This window comes from Oncorhynchus keta, chromosome 37, assembly GCF_023373465.1.
Source record: "Oncorhynchus keta strain PuntledgeMale-10-30-2019 chromosome 37, Oket_V2, whole genome shotgun sequence".
NCBI classification, from domain to species: domain Eukaryota; kingdom Metazoa; phylum Chordata; class Actinopteri; order Salmoniformes; family Salmonidae; genus Oncorhynchus; species Oncorhynchus keta.
Genome location: NC_068457.1, coordinates 3,113,770 through 3,130,313, shown reverse-complemented (window position 1 = coordinate 3,130,313; position 16,544 = coordinate 3,113,770). Strand labels below are relative to the sequence as shown.

Sequence of the window (16,544 nt, the reverse complement as noted above, 5' to 3'; positions counted from 1 at the left end):
GAAAAAATACTTGTCATTCACAAAGTCGATATCCTAACTGACTATAGTTAAGAAAAACGAGTTTTAAGGACTCCAACCTAAGTGTAGTTAAACTTCCAACTTCAACTGTATGTATCTATCAAACAATTGGGGATTTTTTAAAAAATCTCACCACCACACAGCTGCGTAGGACATGTGTTTATGGTTTAAATGCACCATTAAACGTTGTGCAGCAAACCTTTTTTTTTAGGGCTCCTTTTCAGAGGTATCCATATCCTGGGCAGGCCTTGAAGTCGGAGAGGACAAAAAAACAAGTATTTTTGCTGAAGATAAGTTGAGATTTCTGGCCCCAGCATGGTTTTCTCAGCGGGATGCATTTGTTACAAATATGACCACACAAAATATTTTTCTCTCATGTTGACTTTAGATAAGTTGGAAAAGCATGGATGAGAGACGGTGTATGTTGCACAACATACGTAATTCCATCAGTCTGACGTATTTTTGTGAAGTCAGGTGGCAGTTGGATTTCAGTTAAATATTAAGTCTGGAATGACATATGGAAGGTTTTTTCAAAGAGGTCTCTCTTACATTTTCAGTACTGCCATTGTCAACCAAAAGGCCGTATTAGCATGAGCAGTGCCATTGAGGGTTTCCACCTTTTTTTAAGTTTGTCAACTGGGTGGGAATTCCAACTTCATTGGCTGATCCCTCTTGGAGAACCTGTTGGAGTCATGTCCAAACGGATCACCAGGAGGGATCATAGAGGCTATATTGGCACAGATACATGAGAGGAGTCCTCTTTTATGGTTTAAAAAACCCATTAACTTTCACAAATAAATCTAATAAACTAGTAGCATCCTCTTTAATAATTGAGGAAATATGGAGGCAAGGAACGCTAACAAGGTGTGCTATTTATTGTCTTACGGTCCCTCTAAATCGACTCCATCTCACACTAAAAGGGGGTGTGTTCACTGGCAGCTGTTGTGACAGGATTCATGAATAGCTTTGTTTTTCTCATTAAAATGGTTTCATGCACACTAAGGATGTGCTTAATCCAATGATTAAAGGCCCAGTGCTGCTCTCACACAGTCTCCGCAGCAGCATGTGCTCCAATGTGGCCGCTCCTGGTATTATGAAACCAAGATCAATGATATAAAGAATGATGGTAAAAAAAACTTTGCAGTACTTTAAATTAAATTATGGGTAGAAAGACTAAATCAGATGGCTTATTCATCACGAAACCATTTGATGCTATCAATTATTTTAATGATTATTTCATTGGCAAACTTAAGCAGGAAATGCCAACAACAAACGGTGAGCAATTATGTTAATGTATTTTAAAAAACTAATAATTAAAGAAAAGCATTGCCATTTAGAATTTTATAAAGTTAGTGGGAGAGGTGGAAAAATTATCGATCAATAATGACAAGCTAATGAAATAATCATTAAAATAAGCCATTGACAACTTAGATGGAAAGCTACTGAGGATAGTAGCTGACACTAGCCACTCCTGTCATTTTTAATCTGAGCCTAGAGGAAAGCCTTTGTCCTCAGACCTGGAGGGAAGCCAAAGTCATTCCGCTACCCAAGAGTGGTAAAGCGGCCTTCACTGGTTCTAACAACAGACCTATAAGCTTGCTGACAGCTCTTAGCGAACTATTGGAACAAATTGTTTTTGACCAAATACAATGCTATTTCTCTGTGAACAAATTAACAGATGCTTATAGAGAAGGGCCCTCAACATGTACTACACTGACACAAATGACTGATGATTGGTTGAAAAAAAGCTAAGAAAATTGTGGGAGCTGTACTGTTAGTCTTCAGTGCAGCCTTTTATATTATTGATCATAACTTGTTGAAAAGACTTATGGCTTTTCAACCTCTGCCATATTGTGGATTCAGAGCTATCTATCTAATAGAACTCAAAGGGTTTACTTTAATAGAAGCTTGTCTAATGTCACATGTAAAGTGTGGTGTACTGCAGGGCAGCTCTCTAGGCCCTCTACTCTTTTCTATTTTTACCAATGACCTGCCACTGGTAGTAAACAAAGCATGCGTGTCCATGTATTCTGGTGATTCAATCATATACGCATAAGCAACCACAGCTAATGAAGTCACTGAAACCCTTAACAAAGAGTTGCAGTCTGTTTTAGAATGCGTGGCCAGTAATAAACTGGTCCTGAACATCAATAAAACTACGAGCATTGTATGTGGTACAAATCATTCTCTAAGTTCTATACCTCAGCTGAATCTGGTAATGAATGGTGTGGCTGTTGAACAAGTTGAGGAGACTAAATTACTTGCCGTTACTTTAGATTGTAAACTGTCATGGTCAAAATATAGATTCAATGGTTGTAAAGATGGAGAGAGATCTGGCTGCTTTTTTGACACCACACTCCAAAAAGCAAATTCTGCAGGTTCTAGTTTTGCCTAGTCTTGATTATTGTCCAGTCGTGTGGTCCAGTGCTGCAAGAAAAGACCTAAAGCTGCAGCTGGCCCAGAACAGAGCGGCAAGTTCTCTCTTAATTGTAATCGGAGGGCTGATATAAGTACTATGCATGCCAGTCTCTCTTGGCTAAGAGTTGAGGAGAGACTGACTGCATCATTGCATTTTATAAGTAACATTCAGTTGAAAATCCCAAATTGTTTGCATAGTTAACTTACACACAGCTTTGACACACTTATCCCACCAGACATGCCACCAGGGGTCTTTTCACCATCCCCAAATACAGAACAAATTCAAGAAAGTGTACAGTATTATATTGAGCCCTAATTGCATGGAATTTCCATCTCATATTGCTCAAATAAACAGCGAACCTGGTTTCAAAAAACAGAAAGCAACACCTCGCGGCACAATGCCTCTCCCTTATTTGACAGTTTGTGTATACATTGATATGTAGGCTACGTTTGCCTTTTAATTATATATATTAGCATTTCTATCTGAGCTGTTCTTGTCTATTGACGTTCTGTATTGTCATTCTGTATTGTTTTGTGTGAACCCCAGGAAGAGTAGCTGCTGCTTTTGCAACAGCCAATGGGGATCCTAATAAAATACCAAATACCTGGTTAACATCACCGCACACTCTGAAACGAGGTGAGACATTCATGAATAATGAGTGTTGTTTTCTGACCCTGCCAAGGCAGAACAGGACGCTCTTTAAAACTTCCACATATTTCCACATAGTCAAGAGACGGAAATTCTTGGAAGGTGAGGTCCAAAGACTTAAATGTTGGAGAGTTGAAGGTTCACTCATCCAAGTCATCTGTAGCTTGAAAGAACATTTACAGTATTATTACAAGACAATAATGATAAAAAATTATATAGCTGGTTGCACAAGACATACTCCCTTTAGTTTGTCTCCGCCAAACATTTGATGTATGCCCAATTAAAATATGTCTTGGCCGAGAAGTAACAGAGCTAAAAGTAGTTAGCGATAGCCCCAGAGCACTGCAGTGCGCCGTGTTCATGATGTGATGGATTACTCCATTAGTTCATTCCTGGGGGCCTTTCCACATGCATTCCTAGATGTGTTTAACTAGAGAGAGTGAAATAGGCAGGCATGATCGTGTAGCCAGCATGAACTTCCATAAATGTCCCAGGCTGGTCCTGTGATGGCATCATACCGTAAGCCTATGGGTAATTGGGCTCCTTAAATGAAAAATGAATGTTTTAATTCATAATGTCAGAGAAATTGCGCTGCTATTAACCAAGTATAAAGTATGCCATTACTCAATAGGGCTATACTTCTGACTACAGTTGGAAGAAGAGACTTCTTTGCCCAGGAGAGTTGATAGGAAGGAATTGGTTAAGCTGTATGGTGCATATGTACAGTTCACGTGTTGATATTTTTTCAGAAGTAGTACATACATAATTAAGATAGTGGTTGTGTAGGAAGTCACACTATGCTTTCCTTAAAGTGTGCAGTATGCTAATTGCCTGGGATTGATAAATTACAGGGTAGAATGGAAACACAATGCTTACCAATTAATTGTTATTTTCTTCAACATTCACTAAAATAACCATTATGTGGCAACCGGAACCAGGAAGTTAGTCACCTGGGAAATACCCAACAAATATCAATGGAAACAGAACTAAAATAAAACATTACTTATTGAACATGCCTAAATAGAGCTTTAGAAATAAAATAGCAGGCCTGACTAGTGTTTACTTACTAACTTGCTGTCAAACTGGCATTCCATCAGTTCTTTATGTGGGCCAGCCTGTTCCCCATCTTCCCAAATACTTTTTGTTCTGCCAATCCTGTTCAGGCGAGGTGAGGTGAGGTTGAACATGGCCTTGATCAGGTGAAAAAGCTAGAACTGTTGATATTAAAATAGATCCAGGACACCTGGATATTTCTCAAAGCATGAGTATTAATGACTTGAGTAAACATTTTGAATCAATCCCATATTCTCCAATAGTTAAAGCAAGTTAATCTTGAAACTGGGTCAATCCCAGCAGGCAAAACTGGTAGCTGACTGATGTCCAAAATGTCTTCTTGCCATGAAAAATATATACCTGATTGTAACAGAGACCAGTTGTTTGTAATCTGGTTATATTATGGGCTCTATAAAATATGTATCACTGAAGCTTTACATTTAATAGACATTTCTGATTGAGCTGACATTTGCAGTGTTTACTGTGAATGGAGTCTCCACTAAATGTGGGAACATTGCCTTTAAATGTCAATCACACTAACGCTGAACTTCCATGATAAGAATAAGGCATTTTGTCTTCTTAACCAGAAAAAGACAAGATGCGTTCCACATTTTGCCTGCTGGGAAATATTACTGACCTATTAACTCTAACCCAGTGGTAAACAGACCAGGAACGTTGTTAATAATTCTCTTTAATATAAGTTAGCTTGCTCGTTCACCCTGCTTCATGAAAACCCTGCCAGGTTCTGCAGAGAGATTTGAAAGGATATGTGCAGGCCCAAGTCAACAGCTTATTTACATGTGTAAAGATCTCTTTCAGAGGAATAGGCAGTCATTAGAAATAACAGTTGAATCGATCAGTATATAAATAAAAACAAGACTGAAGAGGAGGTAATGGGAAGGATGGACAAGAGGTGATGGTCAATTGGAGGGATCTGTAGCATACGGTAGAAAAATGTCAGTCTTTTCTTTCGCTAGTAGCATTCCTCAGTTTGAAATGTTCTGCTTGTTTTGGATGAGTGGGAACCCCATGGTTCTAGACATTTTTTAGATATTTTTATTCCTGTATTAATTGTCTGGTGGTGTCAGCCAGAGAGAGGTGTAGTGGTTTTTTTGAGATCTCAGTTTGAAGGGAGCGTCTCCCTCTCTGCTTGACAGTGCTGTCAGTCATCTGTGGCCGGCGTTGTGGGTTTTGACGGCACCCTATGGTTTGAGTGTCTTCCTGTGGAGTCTGTGGTACTAACACAGTTTCCAGTCAACAGTCTTTTCCAGCTCCCCGCTGACTGGACAAGAAAAGGAAGAGCAGTATTAAGATGTGTCTGAACATGGAGAGCACCACAGCATACTGACCAAAAAAAGAAAAGAAAAACCTCTTGGCTGGATTACTGTCAATCCTCACATGTGTTTTTATTTTTCCTCAGTTGCTTTTTAAAGCCGAATAGCTAACATAAAATATTTCCCCCTTGACTTCAGAGACAAACAAAAGGAGGGAAAATTCCAGGCCACAGCCTAGCAAGAAAAGAGAGAGAACCTGGCTCTGGTACCAAAAACAGTGTTACAAATTAATCGATTTTTACGGGTGAAAATACATTTAGAGTGCATCTTCATACTAAGAAACAGCACCTGCTTATGGAGCTGAATGGAGGGACAGACTGCTGTAATCGTTAAGGTATGGTCTTGGAATTTATGGCTCTTTGGGGGCATACCCATTACAGGCCAGTCACTGCTGAGTCTGGGGCCTCTAGGGTTAATTGGTAACATAAAGTCATACTTTGTGTGTCTAATACTCAAAACTGAGGCAAAAGGAAAATGGCTGCTCCTGCAGAACACATATGAAAAGACAAGTTGTTCAACACAGTATGAACATTATACTTTCGTTAATGCCGTCAATGCAGTTGGACATTTTCAGGTAGGCTCCATTCATACATTTGTTTTAGTTTTGAATAATAAGTAATTGATTGAATTGATATAGCTCTTTCCGAGGTGCCCACAGTGCTTTACATTGCATGGGGGGAACTCACTTCACCCACCGCCATAGTGTACTGTAGCATTCACCCGTGCAACAAACACACGGAACTATTACATAAGGCAATAATATACACAGATTTAAAACAAGATTATTAGCCTTTCCTGTAAGGGTATAGACAGAATTTTGGGAAATGCTACCAACGGGGACCTCCAGGGGTACTGGTCCGCAGTATCAGTATTTCCCCTACCATTATGTAGATATAGTAGCCAGCCCTGCTCGGTTGCCCCCCCCACCTCAAAGAGTTTGGTTTCTACACTGGACAAAAAATATAAACATAACAATTTCAAAGATTTTACAGAGTTACAGTTCATATAAGGAAAATCAGTCAATTCAAATAAATAAATGAGGTCCTAATCTATGGATTTCACATCACTGTTGGTCACAGATACATTTTCTTTTTAAAGTAGGGGCGTGGATCAGAAAACCAGTCAGTATCTAGTGTGACCACCATTTGCCTCATACAGTGCGACACCTCATTTGCATAGAGTTGAAGTTGCTGGATATTGGTGGGAACTGGAATCCGCTGTCGTACATGTCGACCCAGAGCATCCCAAACATGCTCAATGGGTGACATGCCTGGTGAGTATGCAGGCCATTGAAGAACCGGGACATTTTCAATTCCAGGAATTGTTAACAGATCCTTGCCACAGTGGGCCTTACATTATCATGATGAAATCTGAGGTGATGGCGGAGGATGAATGGCACGACAATGGGCCTCAGGATCGTCAAGGTATCTCTGTGTATTAGCAAACCACTCGCCCACAACGCCATACACGTTGCCTGCCATCCAGCGTGCCAGTGGTCAAGACTATGAGCTTCCCTGAGACTGTTTCTGACATCAGTTTAATCAGTGTATGGATTATCTTGGCAAATTAGAAATGCACACTAACAGGTATGTAAAGAAATTTGTGCTCACACATGTTGCGTTCATATTTTTGTTCAGTATATTTGTTTCAGGTCATTCACTCAGTCCCTGATTAAAGGGGAAGGATGAAAACCAGCAGTGCTATGGCTCACATCGCGATGTACAGGTAACTGCCAAAATAATGGAAATTCAAACGTAAAGTGGCATTGGGACACCACGAGCCGCCAGAACATCTTCAATGCACCTTGGCATAGATTCTGTGTTCTAAGTGTCTGGGAACTATTGGAAGGATCTGACAACATTCTTCTACAAGAAATTCCATAATTTGGTGTTTTTGTTGGTGTTGGAAAACACTGACAGGCGCAGCTACAGAACCAATTGGGTCGAGATCTGGCGACAGACACCCATCCCAATTAAATCCCCTATGCTCCTTGTCACTGAGATATCTTCTTCTAGCCATGTTAGCCAAACTAATGGGCAACTGGGCATTTTTATACATGACCCTAAGCACGATGGGATGTTAACTGCTTCATGAATTCAGGAATCACAACTGTGTGGAAGCACATGCATTCAATATACTTTGTATCCCTCATTTACTCAAGTGTTTCCTTTATTTTAGTTACCTGTATGTTCAAATTTTATTTCTATAAAGGCTCAGATGTGAATTTCTCCATTTTACTGTATGAAAACAATCCCTCCTCAAGGGTCTGATTCAGTGTGGGAGCCGTATGGTCCAATACAAACTCTCTGTGAGCGTCAACGTGTTGATAAATAAACGCATGTGTCCGTCGGGGAGGCAGCTTGACGAACTGGGGAAATTGGTGTCCAGCTCTGTGCTCATTTGGCTTGGGTCTCCTGGGCCACACTGGGTGTTTGCTCAGAGGAGAAATGGGGAAATGTGATTGGCTGGGGATCGCTGCCACACAAACACTGCAGAGCTCCATAAACAGCATACAGTGAAATCAAAAACGGATTACTTGCAATATTGCAGTGGCTGATGTGGTTGAAACGCAATACAAATTTAGCCTTTTCACCTTGAATACCAGATTAGAGAAAACAATCAGTATAATTTCCCTGATTTTGTTAACTTATCCCACCTGTGTCAAGATTATTGCGGACAATTTCTCACTAAATATCTGTAACTGACACTGTGGCTTAGAGCCAAGTAAGACAGAAGTTGTTTTTAACTTTACTATAGTAAATGGGGGATTTGATACATTTTATCTTGAATCTTTGCTGGTACTGATGGATAGCAGGTTTTCCAGTAAGTATTATTGAGTTCTGGTGGATTTCTAGGTATGTATTCATACATTATCTACAGAACTCTCAGACAAAGAAAACAGAGTAATATTCAATTAAAATTAAATCTGCAAGCATAGTATATTTCATTGAATATTGTGCTGATCTTCAATAAAAAAAAATTAGGCCTGCAAGCATAGTATATTTTATTCAATATAACTTCAGGTACAATAGTACTATTCCAAGAATAGTCCCTGTTGATAAATTCTTGTGTTGATAAATAAGTGGCTGGTTCTCCATGTTTTTCCAAGTATTATTGCTCATCCACATAATTCAAAAAGACCTACATTGCAAGCTACCCAGACGTTATCCATGTGAGTGCTATAGCATTTATCCATGTTTCCAAACAAGTGAATAAAGCACTTTACCAGCTATACTCTTTTTTTTTTTTGCTGGGATTTATATAATGATTGACTAGCTAACGCCATGATGTTTGGATCAGGCTGTCTCAGTAGTACACTATGAATGTGCATCAGAGTAGTTCTGTTCTGACATATTTACCAATGCCTGGTGGCCATGCACATTTCCTGACAATCCAAATGGACACAGGTTTCTTTACTTTACTTGTGTATTTCGACATTCAGAACAACTTGCCTTTTATTGCAGGATGGGAGTCAATTTCTGAAAGGTGCTTGTTTTCCTGGGAAAAGACATGAGGAGAAATGTAAGTGCCTACTGAGAGAATTGTATGTAATATCATGTGATATAACATATGGTTGGAGCAAACCTTCATTCAGACAAGGAGTGGCGTTAAGTACAATACTGTGCTGCAGCCAAAACGCACGTCATCTGTAACCTCAAACACCCAAACACCTCCGTCCACATCCATACTCCCTTCAGGATAATGCAGAGTTGTAATTCCGAGTTGGATGACCGTTCAAAACTATTTTTCCCCAGTCGCAGCACGTTCCCCCAGAGTTCCAGGTTGTCTTGATCGTCTGTAACCCTACCGAATTACCTTTCACTACAGCGGAGTGTTGTTTTAGGTTAACATTAGCCTAGTAGCTAGCATTTGGAACAACGTATTTGGAGTAAACTTGAGTTGACCGTAAGCATGTATCAATTGAAGAGTCACCTGAGAGGAATGAACGGGAGATAGCTAGGCTACTCATGATGATGTGTTGCTTGTTTTTGCTTTTGATGTGCTTTGAGAATGTTATGAAAAGCACTACAGAAATGAAATGTAATAGTATTATTATTATTATTATACCAAAGATGGTTTATTTAGTTTAGTAGAGCAAAATGCTCAGAAGAACGCTAAGAGGCAAACACCCAAGCTTCAATAAAAAAAGTGATAATAGTGAGCAGTGTGCAGGTTTCTTCTATTTTATATACAAAAATACTTTTCAATGAGAACAGCATTCCACTTTGGGTTTAAACAAAGGACTTCACCAAAAACAGTACAAAACACATACCTAATAGCTATAAATAAAATACATACAAAATACATAAAACTACTTAATCATTGCCTCTAAAATGGCCATAAGGCATGCCTCCCTTGCATTCACCTTCTCCAACTTCCACATCTGGACCCTTCTGGAAGGGAGAGCAGCCCACAGCTGCACCTAGGGAGGATGAGGAGATGATAACCGGTGTGTTGATGAAGTGGCAGCCCCCCAGCACCTCATCAATCACCGCATACCACTCCCAGGATGTGGCCTCCCTTTCCTTCGGTGCTGACTCCGGTGGAGGGAGCTTTTAACTCCTAAATAATATGGAAAAGGATAGCTTTCAGCATCAAACATACTACATGTAAATACCTGTAAAAGGTAGTATGCCAATTGCAGTAAATTTTGTCTAGAACACGTGCACCTTTCTAACATGTATATCTTCACACTTACATGAATGTGCCGGTGAAGCATAGGAAATAGATGGGAAAGTGTTGTTGCTCTCAAAGAAAAGCGGAAATTTATTAGCCAAGTACAGCACAGCAATAAATGTCAAGATAACATACAGTAGCATACAGTGTATCTTTGGTTCTCCCACTTCTGATTCATCCATGCAGGTCACCAGGGAGATCATTCAAGATTGACATCGAAATTGTCCCAAAGACATCAGGAAATGCCTTCAAAACCAGCCACTAGGGGCAACCAAGAGCACTTTTATCATAAAGTAGGCTTGGGTTTTGTTAGAGTGTTGTGGTGGATGGGCAAATGTTCAATCCCAGTCATGGACGTTGGTTAGAATTTATTTGTTTTAACCCGATCGCAAACCCTAACCCTTACCTTAACCATTCGGAATGTGTGCCTAAACTTAAATCTTAACTTTGACGTTTGGAGTAACAGAACGATACAGAGTAGTAGGAGCAACAAAAACACTTAGAAATGTGACATTTGGAGAACGTGGATGAACGTCTAATTCTGCAGTGGGACTAAACGCTTGTTGAGGTGACAGCTAGCTGCCCCTCCAGCTCATACTCGTTCAGGTAGATCCTGAAAAGACATAAGATGAAGCACAACATTAACCAAAACAATGAGTAAAGTAGAATTGTGTGAACTTTCTGTCGATAGCTAGGACTGCCACGTACTTTATCGAATTGGAGTGCGAAGGTGAAACATTAATGAGTGCAGCTTACCATGACTTTCACCATAACAGGTCATGTGCAATAAAACTAGCAAGACCCATTCCTGCTGTAAAAGTTCAGGTAGAAACTAATATTGCATAGCATGAATATTACAATCAGCTCAACACAAATAAAATCGATGTGACAAATCAGAACTATATAGAAGAAAAGAGAAGTGGTGGGACCAGCACCGCCGTAGAAAATAGAAATGTAGGCTACCGCGTTACTAACATTAGGTACAGCTAGTGGCAGTGCATTGTGCAGTGTCAAGAAAGCTAACTATGGCCACATGACTTGAAGCATTTAGCCTGTCGTGTTCACTGAATTAAATTAATTAAATACCTGGTATTGTCATCAGACCCCTCCATAGTTTGAACACAAGCCTTGGTATTTACAACAAGTAGCTAGCTAGCTAGGCTAATGTTAAAAAAAAGTTGTCGCTCAACAGCAAGCAAGAAACCCTGTAGCTAACATTACTGTTTGAACAGTTATAACTTCAATTTCTACTAAAGTGCGTAGCTAGGTAAAGGCACAGCAAGCAGCAAGCTACTGATCAGTAAAAAATAATAATTATTATTAGGATGAAATAATCATTATCATTTTAAAGAGAACAGGAATTATATACACCACTGTAGAAGCTTCACTAATCGCCATCTTCCAACTTGTTTTTATTTTTTGCTTGAAGAGATCTGTAACGGGATTCCTCCTGGGAAGGAGAGGCGGACCAAAATGCAGCGTGGTTATAATTCATGGTTCTTTAATAATGAAACTATACATGAATAAACTACAAAACAAGAAATGTGACTGACTGGCGGCTCATGACAGACGAGAGACTCTGGCGGCTCATGACAGACGGGAGACTCTGGCGGCTCATGACAGACGGGAGAGACTCTGGCGGCTCATGACAGACGGGAGACTCTGGCGGCTCATGACAGACGGGAGACTCTGGCGGCTCATGACAGACGACTCTGGCGGCGCTGGGCAGATGAGCAGCTCAGGCGGCGCTGGAGAATAGAAAGGCTCTGGCAGCGCTGTCCCTAGAATTTCTAAGCAAACAGCTGGAGGCAGGGCTTTCTCCTATAGAGCTCAATTTTTATGGAACGGTCTGCCTACCCATGTCAGAGACGCAAACTTGGTCTCAACCTTCTTTACTGAAGACTCATCTCTTCAGTGGGTCATATGATTGAGTGTAGTCTGGCCCAGGAGTGTGAAGGTGAACGGAAAGGCTCTGGAGCAACGAACCGCCCTTGCTGTCTCTGCCTGGCCGGTTCCCCTCTTTCCACTGGGATTCTCTGCCTCTAACCCTATTACAGGGGCTGAGTCACTGGCTTACTGGGGCTCTCTCATGCCGTCCCTGGAAGGGGTGCATCACCTGAGTGGGTTGATTCACTGATGTGGTCATCCTGTCTGGGTTGGCGCCCCCCCCTTGGGTTGTGCCATGGCGGAGATCTTTGTGGGCTATACTCAGCCTTGTCTCAGGATGGTAAGTTGGTGGTTGAAGATATCCCTCTAGTGGTGTGGGGGCTGTGCTTTGGCAAAGTGGGTGGGGTTATATCCTTCCTGTTTGGCCCTGTCCGGGGGTGTCCTCGGATGGGGCCACAGTGTCTCCTGACCCCTCCTGTCTCAGCCTCCAGTATTTATGCTGCAGTAGTTTATGTGTCGGGGGGCTAGGGTCAGTTTGTTATATCTGGAGTACTTCTCCTGTCGTATTCGGTGTCCTGTGTGAATCTAAGTGTGCGTTCTCTAATTCTCTCCTCTCTTTCTTTCTCTCTCTCGGAGGACCTGAGCCCTAGGACCATGCCCCAAGACTACCTGACATGACTCCTTGCTGTCCCCAGTCCACCTGACCGTGCTGCTGCTCCAGTTTAAACTATTCTGCCCTATTATTATTCGACCATGCTGGTCATTTATGAACATTTGAACATCTTGGCCATGTTCTTTTATAATCTCCACCCGGCACAGCCAGAAGAGGACTGGCCACCCCACATAGCCTGGTTCCTCTCTAGGTTTCTTCCTAGGTTTTGGCCTTTCTAGGGAGTTTTTCCTAGCCACCGTGCTTCTACACCTGCATTGCTTGCTGTTTGGGGTTTCAGGCTGGGTTTCTGTACAGCACTTTGAGATATCAGCTGATGTACGAAGGGCTATATAAATACATTTGATTTGATTTGACAGGTGAAGCGCACTGTAGGCCTGGTGCGTGGTGCTGGCACTGGGCAGAGGACACGCACAGGAAGCCTGGTGCGGGGAGCTGCCACCGGAGGGCTGGTGTGTGGAGGTGGCACTGGATGGACCGGACCGTGAAAGCGTACTAGAGATCTTGAGAGCACGGCTGGCACCAACCGCCCTGGCTGGATCTTCACCCTAGCCCGGCAGATGTGGGGAGTGGAGATGTAGCGTACCGGGCTAAGCACGCGTACTGGGGACATCGTGCGTTCCACCGCATAACACGGTGCCTGACCAGTACCACGCCCGCCACGGTTAGCACAGCTAGGAGCACTGTAGCACTGAGCTGGCACAGGACGTGCAAGGCTAGGGAGGTGCACAGGAAGCCTGGTGCGTGAGGCTGGCACAATCTTCACCAGACGACTAGCACGCACCTCAGGACGAGTATGGATAGCTGACCCAGGTGCCATCAAATCCCCGACACGCTCCGTTGGGCGAATGCCGTGCCTCATGCACCAACACAGCAACTTCCTCATAACTCTCTCCTCCAATTTCCCCATTCACTCCTTCACGGTCTCTGCTTCGCTCACCTCCAACACCGGCTCTGGTTCTGGTTTCCTCCTTGGCTCCTTACGATAAACAGGGGGAGTTGGCTCAGGTCTGACTCCTGACTCTGCCACACTCTCCCTGTGCCCCCTCCCAAGACGGGCGGCGATATTCTCCTGGCTGTGACCAGGGTCCTTTACCGTCCAATTCGTCCTCCCATGTCCATTCCTCTTTGTGCTGCTCCTGCTGCCGCTGCCTGTCACCACGCCGCTTGGTCCTGTTGTGGTGGGTGATTCTGTTACGGGATTCCTCCTGGGAAGGAGAGGCGTACCAAAATGCAGCGTGGTTATAATTCATGGTTCTTTAATAATGAAACTATACATGAATAAACTACAAAACAAGAAATGTGGCAAAACCGAAACAGCCCTATCTGGTGCAACAAACAAAGTACTAAGGCCAGGGCGTGACAAGATCTAGCTAATCAAAACTCGCAGCCCTCCCTTCCAATGCATTGCGGCTGTGAAATTCCCGAAAAGTGAATATAAAGTGTGCTATAAAAGGTTCTATTCTTGCATATTGAGAATGAATATCTAATTGATCAGCTTTTGTCATGCTGAAATGAGTATGACATCCAGGCATTTTAAGTATACTAGATTTTTCGAAATGTCACATTCTATAAAACTTCATTTTGTTCACATACTCAAACAGCCTACTATTTAAGATGCAAGTATGGGTATTCGGACATGGCCACACACGTTCCTTCACACACACACAAACATATTTATTCATACTAACGCAAGCACACAAACATATGCATGCACCACCATCTATACAGCCTTTACGCACACATGCTCTCACACATCCACACACACCCCACATCCACATCGGCTTCACGCACACATTCTCGTGCACCCACACACAGACTGACCATGTCATCATCTTCACACTCGTCTGGTGTGCCGTTCTCCTCCCCATCACTGTTATGGGTTTCGTCTACCAGCTCCTCTGTGTCAGAGCATGACCCGTCCTGAGTCACCTCGCTATTGCTCTCCTCTGCCTTCCGTAGCTCTACACACACACACACAAACCAAGCAGGTATGGCAGTTACAGCGACAATATTATGTTACTGTGAGGTACAGTAGTTAGGCCTCATGTCGGCCGTGAGGCTACACTTGGCTAACAAAACCCTCCAAAAACATGATAAGGTCTCTCTAAAGGAAATATGGAGCGATATTGACAGCAATAGCAGATATGAAACAGAAGTTCAAGGTGCAAAAGTGACTTGTGATAAATCTGTAAAAATAAGTGACTACTGTTACGAAACTACCCAGCCAGCCTATATACATGCTCTTGTTATGTCTATGTAAGGACTCAACTCTCAAAATGTTCTACCATACCTCCCCTCAACAACAAAACAAATGCAGCTGTAGTCACCGGTATCTTTCCTAACTGTTATACTTTTTTTAAATAAAAAAAAGTATCTTCTACATTATAGACACTAAAGCTGTAGCTATGAAGCTCAGCTAAAGAAACGTAGGGTTACTTGCATAAACCCGGTTCTATGAGAATATGATTGACATGTCTCACTACGGGATTCGTTTAGCAGATCATTGACAGCTCGAAGAACCAATCACACAACGTCTGTTGTTGACAGACCGGTTGAGGAGCGAATGAGTTGAGCCCCTCTCCTCCTTATAAGGCGCCACTCAAGCGTGCCGCTTCCTCGCTCTTGCTAGCAGGGAATTGTGGTGAGACATCTCACTCATATTCTGATAAAACCAGGGTTAAGCAAGTAACCCTACATTTTATTTCAAATACGTGTTTCAATGTCTCACTAGGGTATATGGCCATTACCTAGGAGAATCCCAGGGCAAACTGTAGGCACGAATGACAGGGCGTGCAGTCCACTTACTCGCTTTGCAGGCATAAGGGCAGACAGTACAGCATGGTGTTGTGTTTGAGACAAAGTCAAGACAGAGACCAAAAGAATGCAAGTCCAATTCAAGAACATGAGTGTAATTTGGTCAAATCACCACCATAATAAAGTTCAAAATATCCAGTATTTCTGTGTTCATATTTCAGAACATATGGATTCTTCAGACACTCGAATAGTGAAAAAATGCATGCTAAATAGAGGCACTCAACAAATTATTACTAACCCAAAACACAACGCCTTCAAAGAAGGGCTAAGTAGCTATAAAATAATGATTATAATAATGCTAATTATATTTTTATTTTCAATGATCTGATTTAATCTCTTCAGTTTTTGTTGGAAAGGAAAGGGTTAACACTGAAGAGAAAAAAGATCCAATCAGGATTTGGCTAGGAGATAAATCTAGCTAGCCACTGGCCAGGCCTTCAGAAGCTCGATAAAGGCATCTGCCATTCAACTGTATTAGGGCAAAATGTTGGAGTGACAGTTGAATCAACCAATTACATTGACTTATTGAGTGGGAATGTTTTTATAAGAATGTATGGAAACTTCTGCCTTCCTGAAGACAAACAGGTCAATGCGCAATAGCGAGCAGTAGTTTTCCCACTGTCCAGCTAGCATGCTTTTTTTGTCGGGTAGTTTGCAGTGGCTGCAGATGGTTTTATCAAAGATGATGTTGTTGCTAATTTGCTAAATTCTCCCTTTTTAAGAATAACCTTCAACAGGAAGTTAGGTTTCAAATTATCATCATCATCTGGTGAGTGGAACTGTGTTTTTGTTACAGTAGCGCGCTTGCTGTTGTTAGCCATCTCTTTTAAAATAACTTGTGTGTGAAACATTGCAGTGAGTTTCACTTGAAATGCAACATGACATCTTATTAAAATCTGTTCATAAACAGTGCATTCGGAAAGTATTAAGACCACTTCCCTTTTTCCACAATTTGTTTCATTACAGCGTTATTCTAAATGGATTAAATGAAATGTTTTCCTCGTCAAATCGACAATTTGCC

General features: G+C 41.9%; 1 long non-coding RNA gene across 1 annotated transcript; it reads right to left on the bottom strand.

The window, feature by feature from the left end:
• Positions 1-11,421: 11,421 nt before the first annotated feature.
• LOC127916594 (uncharacterized) lies at positions 11,422-15,145 on the bottom strand. Its single transcript, XR_008095381.1, has 3 exons — positions 15,000-15,145; positions 14,531-14,670; positions 11,422-13,914 (listed from the first exon to the last, which is right to left on the bottom strand). It is a non-coding gene; the product is annotated as an uncharacterized LOC127916594 (long non-coding RNA).
• Between the last annotated feature and the right edge of the window lie 1,399 nt (positions 15,146-16,544).